The sequence below is a fragment of the Canis aureus genome, chromosome 4 (genome assembly GCF_053574225.1).
Source record: "Canis aureus isolate CA01 chromosome 4, VMU_Caureus_v.1.0, whole genome shotgun sequence".
NCBI lineage: Eukaryota > Metazoa > Chordata > Mammalia > Carnivora > Canidae > Canis > Canis aureus.
The window spans coordinates 28,506,575-28,525,780 of NC_135614.1; the positions used below are offsets into that span (position 1 = coordinate 28,506,575).

Here is a 19,206-nt window from a genome sequence, read left to right on the forward strand (position 1 = left end):
GAAAGACCAGTGTTTCGTGGCCCATACTAAGCATGACACTTTAGGCAAAGAATTGACTTAGCTATATATGGTTTATTCCCACTTGTGAATTGAATCATGGTTAATTTAGCTTATTGGCTTTTAACAAACATGAGTAAAACCCAGTTCTTTTCCTTTAGGTACGTACAGTCTGCGAAAGGTCGATGGATATGGACTCAAGCAATCAAAATGGCAGAACATGATGATGAACTCACAAAGGCCAATGGGGAACACAGGAGAATGGGTGCAAAATTCAATTTTTAAAATCAAGAGAGCTTCACAGAGTTGAAGGTGTTTGAACTGAGATGCAAATTGTATCATGTGAGAGGGAAGCAGACAGCGCCTATCTCCCCCAACCTTCAGAGACTCCAAGAATGAATATACACATGATTATGTGGTTACAATGGTGGTGTTTACCTGGAAAATACATTTTACACATAAGACCTTGGTCTTTGATAATCACTTAATACCACGACAATGTCCAGGGATCTGATATATCTCAATAGTCTTGTGTTAGTCACTCATGAAAACCCAACTAAGGTGTGATAAACACTATGTTAACCTCTGCTAGAGAAAACACATAGACCGTAGACAGAAGTTAAAGGTGCTGGCATTGACTTTCAGACAGAAAACTTCCACAGCTTTGGAACAATTTTAACATCTTCAATATCCTCAAAACACAATGTTTTACAAAGGGATAGTCAGGCTGAACTGATTTCAGATCCTCATTCTGCCAATGTGGCATGTGTCCTCTGGAGCGGGCTACCAGATTCTCCAGACCTGCATTTCTTCAGATGGGAAATGGTGAAGTATTTACTCACCACACAGAGTTGTTATAAAGAGTAGACAGTGATGCTTGTAAAACCCCAGCACAATCAGGCCCACACTACAGGCTGGCACCCCTTCTAAAACATCAGAATTATGATTCATTTTTTTAAAGGTTTTACGTATTTATTCAGGAGAGACACAGAGAGAGAGGCAGACACATAGACAGAGAGAGAAGCAGGCACCCTGCGGGGAACCTGATACGGGACTCGATCCCAGGACCCCGGGATCACGCCCTGAGCCGAAGGCAGACACTCAACCACTAAGCCACCCAGGTGCCCCTTGACTCTTGATAGGCTTAATTCAAGCTATCGGTCCTGATCCCCTATCTGAGTGCTATTGTTCTTACTTCCTACCTCAACTTCCGCTTGTGTAGAAGTATAACCCAAACTCCCTGGATTTGTCTAAGTTTCTTGTAAGCTCTGGGCTATGGCTAACTGAGCCACACATGACTGTGTGGAGGCTGCAGCCACTAGGAAAATTAGCTTACTCCCTCCTTCACTCTCCTACCAGTTTCCCACTGGCAACTCCCCCAGATATTCTCTCCAGAAAGAGCTCTCATCTAGTTACTATAATACATTTTTATCACCTCTCATCACCAGAATTTGAGAGTAAAGAGAGCCAGAGCAGGTCAAAGGTTTTGATTTGTATAGGCCTAGATCAAGCTGTAGGAAAGTCCAGAATTTTATGGTATTGAGAGAGCCTACTCTCAGAAAGTTGGTCCCACAATGACTGTATCAGCCCACATCACCCTGTCAATAAATTTGTTAGTGCAGGCACTGCTGCCAGACACTGCTGCCAAGGAACAGGGACCTACTGGAGACAGCCTGACAAGAAGCATCTTTAATTTTTGAAGTGTGGACCACAAACACCCTTTTATCAAGCGTGAAAAGTCATTTGTGCTACTCAACAACAACAACAAAAAAATGCAGATTCATGAGACTCATTGCAGACCTACTGGATAGGGTGGTGAATTGCTTTGTTTGACACATTCTCCAGTTGATTCTGATGTCACTATAGTTTGGTATTTGCCATTCAGACAAGAAGAACAGGGGCTTTCCGCCACCATTAAGTGATGGCCATCAATATGCTTAGTAGTTATGAAAAGACACAGTGGCTAGGCCTGAGGCAAGCTAGAGGGGCTGATGAGGTCATGGTTAGAAGAGAGCCAGAATTCTGGAAGAAAACGAGTAGTCTAGAGTGTGTTCTGTTTGGTGTGGAGGGGATGGCAGATACCTAAGGCCAGGACCAGACCAGAGGTCAGAATCATGCTGAGAAGACACCACAGAGCAAGCAGCAGTAAGAAGATAGGTAGTTAGACAAAAGCAATAAAACTATCCTGCCATTTCTAGAGGTGCCATGAGTCCTTTGGGTATTCTCGAAGGTGCTTGCTTCAGCTCCTAGAGGAAAAGAAAGCAAGATATAAGAAGCCCAACCAGAGAGGAATAAGATAACCCTTGGCCATTTGTTTACAAAATCCTCCAGACAATCCTGAATCTCAGTGTCCAGCTCCTGTTCTGTCACTTATCTGATCACGGGGCATTAAACACCAGCCACGGGTCACATCGGTGTAAGGAGCAGAGCCATACATCAGACAGTGTCCTCCACATTTTGGATATTAATCCTGACAGAAAAATCTTTAGCATTGTATGGATTAGTCAATGTAAATTCATTAACTACTTGTCATGACTATAATATAATCTGGCCTGACGGTAAAGACTCGACAGCACGGTTGTTAATCAAATCTCTGCAGAAAACAACGCATTTCTGTTTAGACTCAACAAATGCTCCTCCTGCCAGATCAGAAGCTAGGGCCTTTAGGGGAGAAATGTTCTCCATCACACATCCCTGGTAGGGACCCTCCTGTCCTCAGAAGAGCTTCATGGCCACAAATAGTTGGAAGTCACCTTCCATTTCCTGTAAACCTCGCACCCTCCATGCAATGAAAGTCCGTCAATCTCCGGGCTTCATCAGTGAGAAGTTCACAGACAATAAAGCAGAATGTTTTCTGCAGGGTTGAACATTTTCTCCCAGGATGAGTCATTACCAGGTTTTAATCATGCTCATTAGGCAGCCATTAGAGTCCTGTCCAGCTTTTCACCGCCAGAGATGAGAGGAGAGAATGATTGTAGTAGGGGCTGCACCCTACTTGGTGAAATACTCACCATCTGTTCCCAGTTGTAACTCCCTGTGTGAAGCACCTTGGTTTATGGCCACAGCCGTCTTAGATCCCTAGCACCGAACCTATTGTTTCTCTAGAATGAGCCAGCCTGAGCCCACCAGAATTTGAAATGGCCAGATTTTGACATCCACTGAAATCAGGGGCAAGCCAGCACCGACTTACCAATCACGAGGCTTCCATTTCAGCAGAAAAATACATTTGAATTTCCACAGCTTGGAGCATGAAGGAGCCAGTGAGAATGTGGCTTTGAAACAAACAAGCTCAGTGGAAATTGCTATGAACCTGTTTCTTTTCTGTTCTGGAAGCAACTGCCACTGACACACAGGGTGAATATTCAAGATTTCTAATATCTTACCATCTGTATACTATTCTCCATCTCTCTCAGTTTGATTGTCTCTGATTGGACTGTTCTGTGTTCTTTTGTTCTCGTACAGATCGATGTTTCATTTGAGTGGAGTACCTGACAGAGGGCTTCATACAAAATAGGTGTTTTGTAAAGTTTTGTTGAATGATGGAACAGCACATGTATAGTTTCTTAGCTAAGCCTTGGAAGATAAAGTGATTTCATTTACTTCTAGCATGAGAGGTTTATTTTTTTGTCCCTATGTTTAATGCCCCAAAACATTTTACCTACAGTAACCTATTACCCTTCCTCAGCCTTTTCATTTATAACCTGCTCATTTAGAATTATGTCTCTACTGTAGAATAAAACAAAATTAAGGTTTTTACTGTCCTTCCTTGTTGGTTAGGTATTAAATCCAGGCTTCCACTTTTGTCTTTCTTTTCTTTTTTTTTTTTTTTTTGTTATTTGTTTTTATTGAAGTTCGATTCGCCAACATATAACACCCAGTGCTCATCCCATTAAGTGCCCTCCTCAGTGCCCATCACCCAGTTACCCCAACCCCCTGCCCACCTCCCCTTCCGCAACCCTTTGTTTGCTTCCCGGAGTTAGGAGTCTCTCATGGTTTGTCTCCGTCTCTAATTTTTCCCACTCTTTCTTAAATTCGGACTCTAGTCCGTGTCAATTTCAGTGTTCGATTTTCCTACCTTTCTTTCCTGCTCTTGCTTAAATAACTCCATTAGTGCTCAGTGCAGTAAGATAGGGCATCTGGGTAGGCCTTTGACCTCCAACTTGATGACCTCTTCTTCCAATGTGGGAAGTCCAGTCACCAGGTCTTTCACCTGTAGCTTCTTTTTGCCTCCATATCTGACTAACAAGACAAGGTTTATTACAGGATCAAGAGAGCATAGGAAAAAGGAAAAGAACCCACAGAGAGCTTCAATTCTGTGCCTGCCAGTTATTGGGTATTTGTACCATGTTCATACGTTTTGGAAGCTGTTGAGGGAGATAGGGAAAAGCCTGGGGAAGATTATCCAATTGAGGTATTGGATTCTTCGAGCAATGCATTTATTTATTTCTTTATTGATCCTCCATTCAGATAAGTGATAGAATCACAATATTCTAGGATGTCAAGGCCCTTCCTTTGGTTCGTAAGGAAACCAAGGCACAGTGAGTGAGAGGCAGAGGTAAGACTAGAACTCAGAACTCAGGTCTTCCGGCTCCTGCTCTGAGCCCTTTTTGCAACTGTTTTGTAAGGGCTTGTAGGCTTGTGAGGGCAGGCAGTACCAGAGATGATACCGTCTCTGTAGGGGCCAGCCCAGCCCTGGGCTCACAGAGATGCCAGACCTTGCCTTTTGGTAAGATGTTTGACTGGAATCTCTTCAATCATGTCTTCCCCATTTATTCCTAGCATTTCTACCCCAGCTTGGGCTACTCAAGTCACTTCCTCACTTCAGTTGTGTGGCTTCCCGTACAGCTCAATCCCTGCCACCATCAGAGACCTGGTCTCCCTTTTTGTGACCAGGTCTCTCTCACAAGCTTGTCTTTGTTTCTGTTGGGTGAGCAGTATCAGGTAGTGACTAAGAGCTTGGGCCTTAGAATCAAGCTCACCTGGGGACACCTGGGTGGCTCAGTTGTTTAGGAGTCTGCCTTCAGATCAGGTCATGATCCTTGGGTCCTGGGATCGAGCCCCACATTGGGGCGGCAGCGGGGAGGGTGTCCACTGCTCAGCAGGAAGTCTGCTTCTCCCTCTCCCTCTGTGCTCTCTCTCTCAAAAAGAAAAAAAAAAAATCAAGTTCACCAGGATTCAAGTCTCACAGTTTAGTTCAGAGACCTCAGGCAAGTTATCAAACTACTCTCAGCATCAGTTTCTTCATCTATGAAATGAGCATAATAGTAACTTTGTGTTTATGGAACAGTGAGAATTATATCACATGAAATATCAACTTCTGTTAAATTGGATGAAGTATGAGGCATGTGTGGCTCATGACAGGTGCTCAAAATCTGATAGCTGTTCACTACAACATACATCCATACTCGACATGGGGGGGTGGGTAATGGACTCAGAGCCAGAAAGCTATATTTGAAGATGTCCTACTCTTTATCTAATCCTGTTTCCTGATATCAAGCATTCCGTATTTCCTATAATGTTTTCTCAAATCATCTTGTGCTCAGAGATGGAAATGTATCCTTCATTTTGTCCACATTTACCAATCACCTGCTCTGTCACTTAAGCTCATGGACAGTAGACACTCTGCCTCCAGCCCTATGTCCTCTATGGAGCTGACATTGAGGGTAGTTCACAGATTCTATGACCTGAGGGCTCCAGAGGTGAAATATGACATTTTTTAGTTATATGGAAGGTACATCATTCAGGGAGGGAATGTGTCTGTAGTCCTGTCTCCTGGGGACCCCATAGGCTCCCTTTGTCTCACTCTAGAGGGAGTTTCAGTCCAAGCAACAACACATTTACATCTCTTTTACTCTAGAGTCACCTATACTCACAACAAGAGTTGAAATAAAGGAGTTTCTCAGTGGTAAAAAGAGGGAAGCCCTCTGGTTACTGACCTTGCATTGCTATGACAACACCCCACTCCCTCAGTGGATCATCTATGCCTTAACCACTTGAGAGTCACTCCCATTCTCTAGTTAGACTCAGACTGGAGCCTTCATTGGGTGCAAAGCCCAGGGGATCAGGGTAGCTCTAATCAGAATAGGAAAGAAATCTGAATTGGGAGACATCTCCAAACCCAGGAAATAAGCCCATTTTTAAAAAGTAGTGACTTTTGCACTTTATATAATTTTGTATTTCCATTAGAATAAGGTGAGCTCCAAGGATCATCCCTGCCTTGTATTGATTTACATCCACATAGTAGACATTCAATAAATATTTGTTGAACAATTGATTCCCAGTGTCTAGAGGTTATCTTCCAAAAGGAAGGGATTATTATATGCTAGGTACCACTGTACACACCTTACACGAATTAACCTCTCTATGCCTCAGTTTCCTTATCTGTAACATGGATGAAATATTAGGAATAATATTTACTGTCACATATTACATGTTAAGTCACTGGTCCACGTGGTTAAAAATGATGAAGCCATGGCTTAAAATCAGGCAATCTGGATATGAAGTCTTGGGTCTGTACTAACAGGGCTGCAGAGCCACCTTAATGGAGAAGTAAGGCCTGGGCCATCTGTCCTTATGGGTGCTTATGTCTCCCTACCCCCGTATGGTATGTTCTGGTAAAATAACATCAAAATGACTATTTTGCTAGCTTCGTGGGGAAAGAATACACACCAAATTGCAAGCTTGAAGGAGGAAGTTAGTGCTAGTCTCTGCCATGTGACAGTCCTATGGAAAACTCTAGATTTGAAGTACTCCAGGGCTCTTCCCTACTCTCTCAAGTACTTCACTAAGTCATGAGCTAGACTAATCTCCACAAGCACAAGGACAAATTCTATCCCATTATCCTATAGCTTTGTTGCCCAGCCCAGTGCCTGGCAACAGCAAGGGCTAAAAAACAAACTTGCTGAATGAATGAATGAATGATGAGATTACTGTGTAATGGGTGGGGATTGTTTTAAAAGAAAGAGCACAAAGTGTAACAATTCAGGGTTTAGAGAGAACAAGCCAATAGATAGAGTGTTTGGTTTTTTTTGTTGTTTTTTTGAGACTCAAGTTTTGAATCAAATCCCAGATCTCCAATTCCAGAAGAGATGACAAAAATAATTATCTTTAAAACTCACATCAGGTAGTGTGACTTTTCTTTGGAAATTTTTGGTACACAGCTTTGAGAGTGCCAGTTGGGAGGGAAGATTTTTTTTTTTTTTCCTAATAAAACAGTGCAGAGCACTTCAATTATCCCTGGGAAAAGGGCTGTCTGTACTTCCCTCCTCCAGCCTTTCACTGAACTCTGCCTGCCTCATGAGAAACTACGGGACAGAACAAGATGCATCTGCTTCTTTCTTTTTCCTCTAATAAAGTTTGTCATTAACTGAAAACTAAAATGCCATGCTCTTCCCTGAATGATTAATGCCCAGCTCGCCTCTCCAAGTTTTGGACTCCGAGCCCTCCCTGAGAAACGGAGCCCCGTTGCTCTCCCTTCCCAGGAATGCCACATCCAACACATGTGCAACCACACACACACAAGGCACGTGTGTGCAAGAGCACACCACACACACTCACAGCCATGGCAGTCTGCTCCATGCATGCTTCTATCAGCCTGGGCCAACATGCTCAGCTGAGGGAGGGGGATTTTGGTCTCTGCCTCTTTTAGGGCCTTCTGGATTGTGTTGTTGTTGTTGTTGTTGTTGTTGTTGTTGTTTTGGGGGGGTTTCAACCTGCAAGTGGCAACAGCAGAGATCAAAGTTACCCTTTCTCTTCTTTGGGGAATCTAGCAAAATGCAGAACATGGCAGAGCTAGCTATCTTTGATGAGAGAGCCATTCCAGCCTGCCTGGAAAGACATGGAGAGACAGGCTGCTCCATCCTGTCCCTGAAGCATAAGTAGCATCCCCGTGCACTCCACGAGGATGGGGATCTTTGCTCGTTTTGTTTATGGAGGCACCCTAAGTCCTTACAAGTATGCATGATACTTACTAGATGCTCAAGAAAGACATTTTTGAAAATTATGAATAATTCTGGGTAGTCGTTAGAAAAACACATCCTCTTCCCTCACATACGCTGCCTGGAATATTCTTTGATTTCTACCCCTACAGAATGTCATGTGTATCTCGGAGCCAGCACACTCTCATCTCCTCTTTCCCATTTTGCATAGTTTCCACCCCAGGTGTAGGGAATACTCCCCCTTCCCAGTCCTCCTAGCACTTTACCTATTTGTCTTTTCTTAAAGAAATGAGCACACTGAGTTGTGTTTCTAACTTACATTTTTTTGTACTCTACTAGCAAAAAGGTTTTTCTAATGAGACATCCCATTTGTTCATTTTCATGTCCCCCCGCATTTACTAAAATTATTGCCAGTCACTATAGCCCAGTGACTGAAAAGCTCTGGAACCAAGTTACCTATTTGCTAACGAGGCAAACTTGGTCAATTTCTAACTTCATTCTTTGTTCCCTTTTTTTGTAACATGGTGATACTAACGGTATCTATCACATAGTACTTGTCAGGGCTTTAATGAATTAATACGCGTAAAGCTCTTTGGACTCGGCTTTGAGTAAATTAAGCTCTCAATAAATATATACTTTTCGTTTTTATTTAGAGTGGTGCTTATAGTTGGCATTTGCTCTGAATGTCTTTTTTTAAATGGACTTGTCTTCAGTTGTTTAGTATTCAAACAATCTCTCCCAATAGTAAACCTTGATTTTTGTGAACCGATCTCACTCTCAATCAGAAGACCTTTCTGATAAAGTCAATCTGAGTTAGACTTTCCATCACTCATCACAGGAAGAATTCTAACTACACAAAGTTGATAAACATTTGTTGGACCGACAAGTTAATTGTTGAAAATCTGCTCTGCATTTTGTTCAGGGGGAGGAAAGCTAAATCTCATAGTGTAGGAAAGCCTAACAGTGACAACCAAATAGATTCATTCAACTAATTAGCCTTGACGACCAGGTCATGCTCACTTCTGCAAAGCCTCAGCCCCGTAGCACCTGAGATGTATTTGCACAAACATTCTAGTTCTCGCGAAACACATTCATACCCTTGAAATTTCTTGGCCTGTCCTATCATGAGGGGCAGGTATTGTCAACTTTGAGTCACTTGACTGACTCAGGTAAAAGATTAACAAAGTTGATAGGTAGAGGGAAAAAATAACATTACTAAGTACTAGACTATAATGAATTTAATAGAAATTCTAAATAAAATGACCATATGTTCATACACATTTGGGGAAAGCCAGTATAAACCAAAATAAAACAAGAGATTTTTAAAATGTTAGTCCAGGATTTTCAATCCTTACTGTCATTCACCAGGGACTGTAGAATACAGGCTATTTTGAGGTAATTGGACCACAGAATATTTTCTTCTAAAACCCTCTTTTCCATCCTGGTGTTCCTAGGAACACAATTTGAGAAATAATGATATTCCTAAGACAGATCTTGGAGGCAACAGTAAACCTTTTGTAATTTTTTTCCCCTATTTGTCTTTTTAAAAGTTTTTTTTTATTATTTTCTCTAGCCTATTAAATTTCATAGTTTTCATATAAACACTCCACAAATGGTGTCCATATGAGTATGACATCCTCTGATTCATTTGGGGGAATAACTGCTATCTTCCTGGGTGGGATAATGTCTTTCATCTGTAGAATGTGAAAGACCGTGGTGTGTGGAGCATTGACATGCCACTAGCAAGATAAGTCTTCCTGCCACCAAGAGAAGTGCCTTTTCCCAATTTAGGGGGGCTCTAATTCCTTTTGACAGACTCACGGGTGTGCTGTGTCTGGTATATATTTTCAAGCTCTGGAAATTGGATCCAATTCTTCAAGCCAAGACTTCCTTTTAAAGGCAACCCCATGAGCCAAAAAACAAATGGTGAGTATTCACTCTTCTTTACTAACAGCATTGCTTTGCTAATACTCATTTGTTGAGTTTCTTTACTTATACTTTGCTTGGAACTTGGCCATACTGTGATTGGTTATTCTAAGCAGAAGGGAAGTAGAGCAGCTCTAGAAATGTTGACTTCATCACAATGTTCTTCATTTCCCAGTTAAATGCCCTGGTACTTGTTGCCCTATGTATTCTTATCAGGCCACTTCTCTGTGGTTTCACATGGTGTCTGGTACCTACTGCTATTAAATATTTACAGGCTGCCAGCACACAATGCATGACACATAACAGACCTACATTGGATTGAGCATCTACCCAGCAATTTACAATTCTCTTGTTGTGAGTTTCTGATGGAGAGAATATCACAAACAGCAGGAGGAAATCTTATCCACCAGAAGGATGATACAGAAGGAACACTCTCTTTCAAAGATCTCCCTCTTTAAGAGGAAATTCAGCCCAATAATACAGAGGTCATCGGTAAAGGGATTGTGATTCTTATTTAAATATATGGGCAATGATAAGAAAAGAGGGCAAAGTGCAAATGATGGGCAAAGAAGGTAGGTGCTTCCCTTTCTCCTCATCCCCCAAAACAGTTTTCTCTATTATTAACATCTTGCATTGTTTATTATTAACTGAAGTCCATAGTTTATATCAGAGTTCGCCTTTTGTGCTGTAGAGCTTTGTGGGTTTTGACAAATGCATAATGTCGTGTATCCACCATTAAGGTATCACACAGAACAATTTCAATTATTGTGCTTCAATTTCTAATCCCTCCCCCCCAGCCCCCAACCGCGGGCAACTACCTTTTCCAAAATGTCATTTACTTAGAGTCACACAGTAAATAACCTTTGCAGATTGACTTCTTCCACTTAGTAATATAAAGACTCCTTCCAGTCTTTCACTGCTCGGTAGTTCTTTTTATTGCTGAATATTATTCCACTGCATCAATGTACCACAGTTTGTTGATCCAATGACTTTTTGAAAGACATCTTGGCTCTTCTGGATTTTGTCAATTATGAATACAGCTGCTGTAAACATTCACATGCAGATTTCCCTGTGGATGTAAATTTTTAATTCATTTGGGTCAATGTCTAGAAGTGCAATTACTGGATCACACATTAAAAATACGATTAGCTTTGAAAGGAACTGCCAGACCATTTTCCAGAGTGTCTGCACCATTTTGCATTTTCAGGGGCAATAAAGGAAAGTTCCTATGCATTGACATTCCTGCCATCATTTGATGTTGTCAGTGTTTTAGATTTTAGCTATTCTAATAGGTACATAATAACATCTAGTTATTTTAATTTGCAATTCCCTAATAATATATACTGTTGAGCGTCTTTTTGTATTATTTGCCATTTGTATAATCTTTCTTGAAGTCTATTTAGACCTTTTACTCAATTTCAAAGTTGAGCTGTGTGTTTTCTTCTTAGGTTTTAAGAGCTCTTCGTATATTTTCTCCCAGTCTGTGATTTCCTTTTTTCATTTCTTAACAATGACTTTCATAAAGAAAGCCTTTTTACTTTTAAGTCAAGTCCACCTTATTAATTTTTCCTTCATGGATTATGTTTTTGGTGTTACATCCAAAACGTCATTGACAAACTCAAGGTCACGTAGATTTCTCCTGTATTATTTTTAGGAGGCATATATTTGCATTTTATATTTAGAACCATGATCCATTTTTATTTAATTTCTGTGAAAGGTATAATGTCTATGTTTAGATTCATCTTGTTGCATGTGAATTGTCCAGTTATCCTAGAACCATTGGTTGAAAAACTATAGTTTCTGCATGTAATTATATCTGCTCCTTTGTCAAAGATCAGTTGACTATATTTGTGCGGATCTATTTCTTGGATTTCTACACTATTCCACTGATCTATTTGTCTACTCTTGATAATACCACACTGCTTGATTATTGTATCTCTATAGTAAGTCTTGAGATTGGGTAGTAGGGTCATTCAGATTTGACTGGGATTGAATTGAATCTAAGATCAAGTTGGGAAAATCTGACAGCTCAACAATATTGAGTTTTCTTATCCATAAACATGGAATATCTTTCCACTTATTTAGATCTATGATTTCTTTTATTACTGTTGTGTCATTTTCTTCATATATTTTTGTATATATATTATTTACATTTTTATACTATATACAATTTATATATTTATTATGTATTATATATATATATATAGTTGCTGTTCTTAAGTTTGAAATAGTTATTTCTCTATGTTTCTGGTGCCAATGTAAATGATGTTGAATTTATAAATTAAAATTCCAATTGTTCATTGGTGGCACATAGGAAAGTGATTGACTTTTTTTATATTACCATGTACTTGCTATAATTATTTCTTATTTCCAAGAGGTTTTATTTTTCATGGATTCTTTGGGATTTTCTACATAAACTATAATACCAGCTTCAAAAGAATACAGTTTCATTTATTCCTTCCCAATTGTATACCTTTTATTTCCTTTCCTTGTCTCATTGCATTAGCTAGGATTTCTAGTACAGTGTTAAATAGGATTAAATAGGGTTGGTTAGAGGGGACATCTTTCCTTGTTTCTGATATTACAGCAAAAACTTATACATATTAAATATATTGTTAGCTACAAGTTTTCTGTGGATGTGCATTAGTGGTGGAAGTTTCCCTTCATTCCTATCTTACTGAGAAATTTTATCATGAATAAAATGGATTCAGGATTGGATGAATTGGATTTTATTCAGTATTTTTTCTGCATCTATTGTTATGATCATCTGTTTCTTCTTTAGCCTAATGATGTTATGTATTACACAATTTGAGTTTTGTATGTTAAACTAGCCTTGCGTACCCGGGTACCTGGGATAATTCTCACTTGGTCATGCTCTATAGTGCTTTTTAGAGATTGATGGATTCAATTTGCTAATACCATGCTGAGAATTTTTGCATCTATGTTCATGAGAGATATTTGTTTATAGTTTGGGTTCTTATACTGTCTCTGCCTGGTTTTGGTATTAGGGTAATGCTGACCTCATGAAAAGTGATAGGAAATGTTCCCTTTAATTCTATTTTTCTGGACAAGATTATTGTTTGTTTGTTTTTTTAAAAAGGCATAAATGTCTGGTAGAATTGACCAAAAATACCATTTGGGTCAGGTGCTTTCTATTTGGGGAAGGTTATTCACATCTTTCTGTTTTTTGTTGTTGTTTTTGTTGTTGTCTTGTTTTTTTCTGCTACCATCACCCATTTCACTGGCCACTCCCTACCCCCTGCCTCTGGCAACCACCAATCTGTATTTATGAGTGTGAGTTTGGTTTGGTTTGTTAGATTCCACATATAAGTGAAATCATATAGTATTTGTCTTTCTTGGTCTCACTTTTTCCACTTACCATAATGTCCTCAAAGTCCATCCACGTTGTTAGAAATAGCAGCATTTCCTTCTTTTAGATAAATGTAGACATAGCTATCACACAAATATATATACCGCATTTTTATTATCCACTCATTCATGTATCAATGAACACTTAGGTGTTTCTATGTCTTTGCTAATGTAATTAATGTAGCAATAAACATGGAGAAGCAGACACCTTTTTGAGATAATGATTTCATTTCCTTCAGATAAATACCCAGAAGTGGAACTACTGGATCATATGGTAGTTCTATCTCCAATTTTTTGAGAAGCCTCCATACTGTCTTTCACGGTGGTTATACCAATTTACATTTCCATCAGTGGTGCACAAGGTTTCCTTTTCTCTCCATCTTTGTGGAATAACATTTGTTATCTCTTGCTTTTTAAAAAAATAATAGCCATTCTAACAGGTGTGAGATGATATCTCATTGTGTTTTTATTTGCATTTCTCTGCATTTTCCATTGTTCATTCTTGATTCAATTTCTTAAATAGATATAGGCCTATTCAGGTTATCTATTTCCCCTTGTGTGAGTTTTGGTGGATTTGTGTCATTCAAAGAATTGGTTCATCTCAGTTATCACATTTGTGGGCATAGAGTTGTTAATAATAGAATTTCATTATCCTCTTAATGTCCATGGGATCAGTAGTGTTGGCCTCTCTTACATTTCTGATATCAATCATTTGAGTTTTTTTTTTTTTCCTCTCTCTCTCTCTTTTGTTTTTCTTCACTAGCCTGGCTAGCTGTTTATCAATTTTATTGATATTTGCAAAGAACTGGGTTTTGTTTTCATTGATTTTCCCCACAGATCTTCTTATTTTAATTTCATTGATTTCTGCTCTCATTTTTTTTTTTTCCTTCTCTTCTTACTTTAGATCAAATTGGCTCTTCTTTTGCTACTTTCCTAAGTGGAAGCTTTGGTTATTGACTTTGATCTTTCTCCTTTTCTACCATGTGCATTCAATACTATAAATTCCCTTTCGACCACTGTCTTTGCTGCCTCCACACATTTTGGTAAGTTGTATTTTCATTTTCATTTGGTTCAAGATATTTTAAATTTTCTCTTGACACTTGTTTGAACCGTGCATTATTTAGAAGTGTATTGTTTAATTTCCAAGTACTTTACTATTTTTCCAGCTATCTTTCTGTTATTGATTTTCAATTTAATTCTATTGTGGTCTGAGAGACTACTTTCTATTATTTCTATTCTCTTAAATATGTAATAGTATGTTTTATGGCCCAGAACGTGGTTTATCTTGGTAAATGTTCCACGTGTGCTTGAGAAAAATACATATTCTGCTGTTGTTGGATGAAATATTTTATAAATGTCAACTAGATTCAGTTGATTGATGGTGCTGTTCTGTTCAACTACACTGTCATATAGTTGACCCCCAGATCTGTTGATTATTTTAGAGTGGAATTGAAGTCTCCAACTATAATAATGAATTTTTCTACTTCTTGTAAGCCTATTAGGTTTTATCCAATGTATTAAAATACATACTCTCTGTTGTTAGATATATACACATTTATATATATTATATTCTTCTTGGAGAATTCACCCTTTTATCATTATGTAATGCTTCTCTTTATCCCAGATAAATTTCTTTGCTCTGATATTTGCTCTGGGTGAAATTAATGTAGCTGCTCCAATTTTGATTAGCTTTAGCATAGTAGTACATCTTTCTCTATCCCTTTACTTTTAATATAATACTATTTTTGTTATTTAAAGTTGGTTACTTGTAGACAACATAGAATTGGTACTTGTTTTTTTTTTTTCAATTCACTCTCACCATCTTTCTTTTAATTGGTATTTTTAGATCACTCACATTTTAAATGAGCATTGATATAGTTGTCTTAATATCTACCATATTTGTAACTATTTTCAATCATTTGTTCTTATTGTTTCTTTTCTTGTCTTCCACTTTTCTCTGATTTTCATTGAACATTTTATATAATTCCATTTTCTATCTCAGCATATCAATTATAAATTTTAATAAATTTAGTGATTTCACTAGGGTTTTCAATATAAATTTACAATGAACCCAAGTCCACTTTCAAATAACACTTTACTACTTCATGACTAATATAGGTATTTTGTACGACAGTCTTTCCATTTCCTCTCTTCTGTCTCTTATAACCTGTTGCCAATTATTTCACCTATCTATAAATGACAGTTACTGAATACACTGCTGCAATTGTTGTGAACAAGCTGCCATCTGTTAGATCAATTAAAAATAAGAAAAATTTAAAATTTAAATTTGCTTCCTTTATTTCTTTTGTGGCAGTCTTTCTTTGATTATGCAGGACTGAATTTCTGCCCTATATCATTTTCCTTTTCTCTAAATAACTATCTTAACATTTCTTTCAAGGCAGGTCTTGTCGAGATGTTCCCTGAATATTTTTTTTTTTTTTTGAGAACATCTTTAGTTATTCTTCTCTACTTTTGAAGGATAATTTTGCAGGATACAGAATTCTAGGTTGGTGAGGGTTTTTCTTTTTCATTTCAACACTATAAATGTTTCACTCCATTTTTCTTGTTTACATGGATTCTATAATTTTAACTTTGTTCCTTTATATGTAAGTTACCCCCATCCTCTTGCTTCCTTCAAGATTTTCACTATTTTGAAATTTTACTTTCTGTTGTTTGAATATGATATTCTTGGTTGTAGGTTTTGTAGTATTTACTTTTTTTTTTTTGCTAAGATTTCTGGATCTAAGGTTTAGTATATATCTTAATTTTAGAAATTACTCAGCCATTAGTATTCAAATATTTCTTCTGCTGTTTTTTTTTTTTTTTCACTGGTTTCTCCTCTGGTATTCCCAATATGTACATGTTGTATCTTTTGTAATTGTCCCACAGTTCTTGGATGTTCTGTGCCCTTTTTTTCACTCATAAAATGAATGAAAGACTTTATCTTTCACAAATTAAATCTTTGTGAAGTTTCGATGGATGTATCTGCAATTTACCAAGTCTTTTCTCAGCTGTGTCCAGTCTACAGATGACCCCTTCAAAGGCACTTTTAATTAGTGTTATAGTGTTTTTTAATTCTCACATTCCTTTTTGATTCTTTCTTATGGTTTCCATATTTCTGCTTACATTAGCCAGCTGCTCTGTAGTATATACCTTTTCCATCAGAACCATAGAGTATTAATCAAAATTATTTCAATTTTCTTGTCTGGTAATTATAAATCTCTACCATAGTGAGTTGGAATACAGCAATTTCAGTTCCAATGCTTGCTTTGTCTCTTTAAACTGTGTTTTGCCTTTTAGCATGCCTTACTGCTTCTTGTTGAAAATCAGACATGATATATTGGGTTAAAGAAACTGAGGTAAATAGGTCTCTAGGGTAGATTTTTATGTTTATCAGGCTGAAGTTAGGCTGCATTTGCTGTTTGCTGTAGCTATAGGCATCAGAGGCTGAAGTTGCTGTTTGTATCCTTGTTTTTGCCTTCCCTAATGTCTTTGAGTTTCCTGAGAGACTTCTTAAATAGAGTGTGAGCCTTGAATTACTTTTACCTATAAAGCACTCTTCTAGAGGAGCCTGACTAACACGGTGGTAAAGGAGATGGTGGAGTATTCTATAGTCCTGTAATTAGTTATCTTTGTTTCAGCGAACTGTGACCTCTAGAAGAGCTGCACATGGACATTTCTATTCTCCTATGTGAAAGGCTAGAGAGGCCTGGAGTTGTAATATTTCTTCTTTCAGGTCAGCTAGTTTCTGGTAATCTTAAATCATTAGGTTCTGGTAAAATAATTTCTTTTCTTTTTTAAATCTATTTTCTTTCTTTCTTTCTTCCTTTCTTATTGAGGTGTAATTATATTGAAGTACAATATAATTAAACATTATATTAGTTTCAAGTGTGCAGCATGATGATTTGATATTTGCATATTTTGTCAAATGATGACCACAGTAATCTAGTTAACATCTGTCACCATACATAATGGCTCTAAGGCCGTTGTTCATGGCAGTACAAAATAGTTTATTTTTAGGGAAGGCCTTTGTTGAGGAGAATGGAATATTCTAGGGGCATTTCAATAACGCTTTCTTACTCACTCTCATTGCCAATTCCCACCAGAAGCTCAAAGACATTTTTCTCCAAAGTATATTCTGAGAATCTTGTGAGACTCCTGATAAAGTTCACAAAAGTACATGGTCTTCCACCTTCACTCTAAGACTTTGTCTTTCAAACTAGTCTGCACTAAGCCCCAGAAATTTTTAAATTATGGTTTGAGTGCTCCTACTAGAACTAGCTCCAGTGGCAACCTCTGCTCCAAGGCTTCTGTTTTCAGTAAACTATGATTCTCTATAACCTCCTCTTTCTCCAGCTTTCAGGGCAGTGGTTTACCTTATAACTGCAATTCTCTGATGACCCAGGAAGAATTGCTGATTTTCACTTTAGTAGTTTTTTTTTTTTTCCTTGTCATGAGCATGGGAGCGACAACTTCCAAGTTCTAACTTGACAGACTAGAAATTAGAACTCAATTTCATATACTTTGGAGGAAAGCATAAATATCACTGATAACTTCCGCATTTCATTTGCTATCTATATGACTTAATTTCTATTCTACTAGAAATTCCTTCCCTACCTCCAATTAATTATGAAAGTCTTACCACTCAGTCAAGGCCCACCTCAAATGTTTTTCCATTACTCCACAGTGGTATTCTTGGCACCAAACTTTGTAGTACTTAGTACCTATGCCATCTACCTGACTCAAACTTTTATTTTGCTTTGACCTTTTTCTGATCATTTTAGGACCTGAACTTTTTCAAGAAAGTGCATGGGAAAACCCTTGGGAGAACTAAAACAACCTGGGAGTTGATATCATTTCTTTCTTCCTGAGAGTCTCCTGAGACCTTGCAGAATAAGGTCAGAGACAAGAAAGTCCATGTCCTCTCTTCCTCTAAATTTTAAGCTTCCAGTCATCCATAAGGTCACTTTGTAAGAATAAGAAAAAGGCCGGTGTTCCTTCAGTAAGAACTTAAGCTCCATTTTTCATACACTAGCATAGTGATTTTGTGAGAACAAGTTATCTGTAGGGAAATCTTGTAATAATGCATACCTATGATCTTACATTGTCAATGGAATCCTCTTAGATATGTATGTGTAACCTATACATTCTGACTGAGATGCCCTGCTTCTAATTTCTTAAAGCATTTAAAAGTGATTCTCAGCCAGAACCATAAAATAAAAGATCTCTGAATCTCTCTTATTAAATTTAAAAGCTAACATTTAATTTCTTTAAATTTTGTCTTTTTTATGCCCATGTAAATCTTCTCTGTTCATTCAACTCTTATCTATTCTTTAAAACACTGCCTAAGTCCTACCTTCTCTAAGACTATTGCAGGAACTCCTACAACCCCCATTGATCTTCTACATCTCTTAAATTCTATACCACTGATCTATCCCACAGGGTTCATTATATATTGCCTTATCTTGTTCACTGTTATCTCAGAAATGTTAACTTTTCCATCTAAGGAGGTTGGGATGCCTTGAGTGCAGAGACAATGCCTTTATCTTTTCTTCTATTCTCCGTTACCTTTATTTGGGGGCACTGAGCAATCTTTTTTGTAAACACATTCTGGTTGGATGATAATATCTTCAGGAGACAAATGGACTGTAGATTGTCTTAAACTTTTATTTCCTCAACCTTGATGGTTGACTTCTTGAATCTCAGCTATAACTAATTCTCTCCATTTTCTTTTTGCTAATTTTTAGCCTAGAAAAGACATAAGCAAATTCTGAACAAAGAATACTACCTTAGCTTGAGAGCTTGAATGAAACTTCTACAAAAATGTAAATATAAATAAAATGTAAAAATAAACAAAAAATAAACAAACTTATATATTTTAAAGTCTTAATTGTTTTATAATTCAAGACTACCTCTCACTGTCTGCCTTCTTAGACATCCAGAAACTGGTGTTTGTAAAATATGTGTTTTCAGGACA

At 37.9% G+C, this 19,206-nt stretch overlaps 2 long non-coding RNA genes across 3 annotated transcripts in view; one reads left to right on the forward strand and one right to left on the reverse strand.

Annotated features, from left to right (window-relative positions):
• Nucleotides 1–284: 284 nt before the first annotated feature.
• The window catches only part of LOC144312410 (uncharacterized), a 56,462-nt gene continuing 37,540 nt past the window's right edge, over nucleotides 285–19,206 (reverse strand). Inside the window, exons 2-4 of one of the 2 annotated variants that reach the window (XR_013377870.1) lie at nucleotides 4,977–5,135; nucleotides 4,073–4,236; nucleotides 285–2,243 (exon numbers count right to left, since the gene is read on the reverse strand). This is a non-coding gene — a long non-coding RNA (uncharacterized LOC144312410). The remainder of the gene's footprint in view (nucleotides 2,244–4,072; nucleotides 4,237–4,976; nucleotides 5,136–19,206) is intronic. The other variant, XR_013377871.1, reaches the window with a different exon arrangement.
• LOC144312409 (uncharacterized) overlaps nucleotides 9,561–19,206 on the forward strand; it is a 28,959-nt gene continuing 19,313 nt past the window's right edge. Inside the window, exon 1 of the long non-coding RNA XR_013377869.1 lies at nucleotides 9,561–9,860. This is a non-coding gene — a long non-coding RNA (uncharacterized LOC144312409). The remainder of the gene's footprint in view (nucleotides 9,861–19,206) is intronic.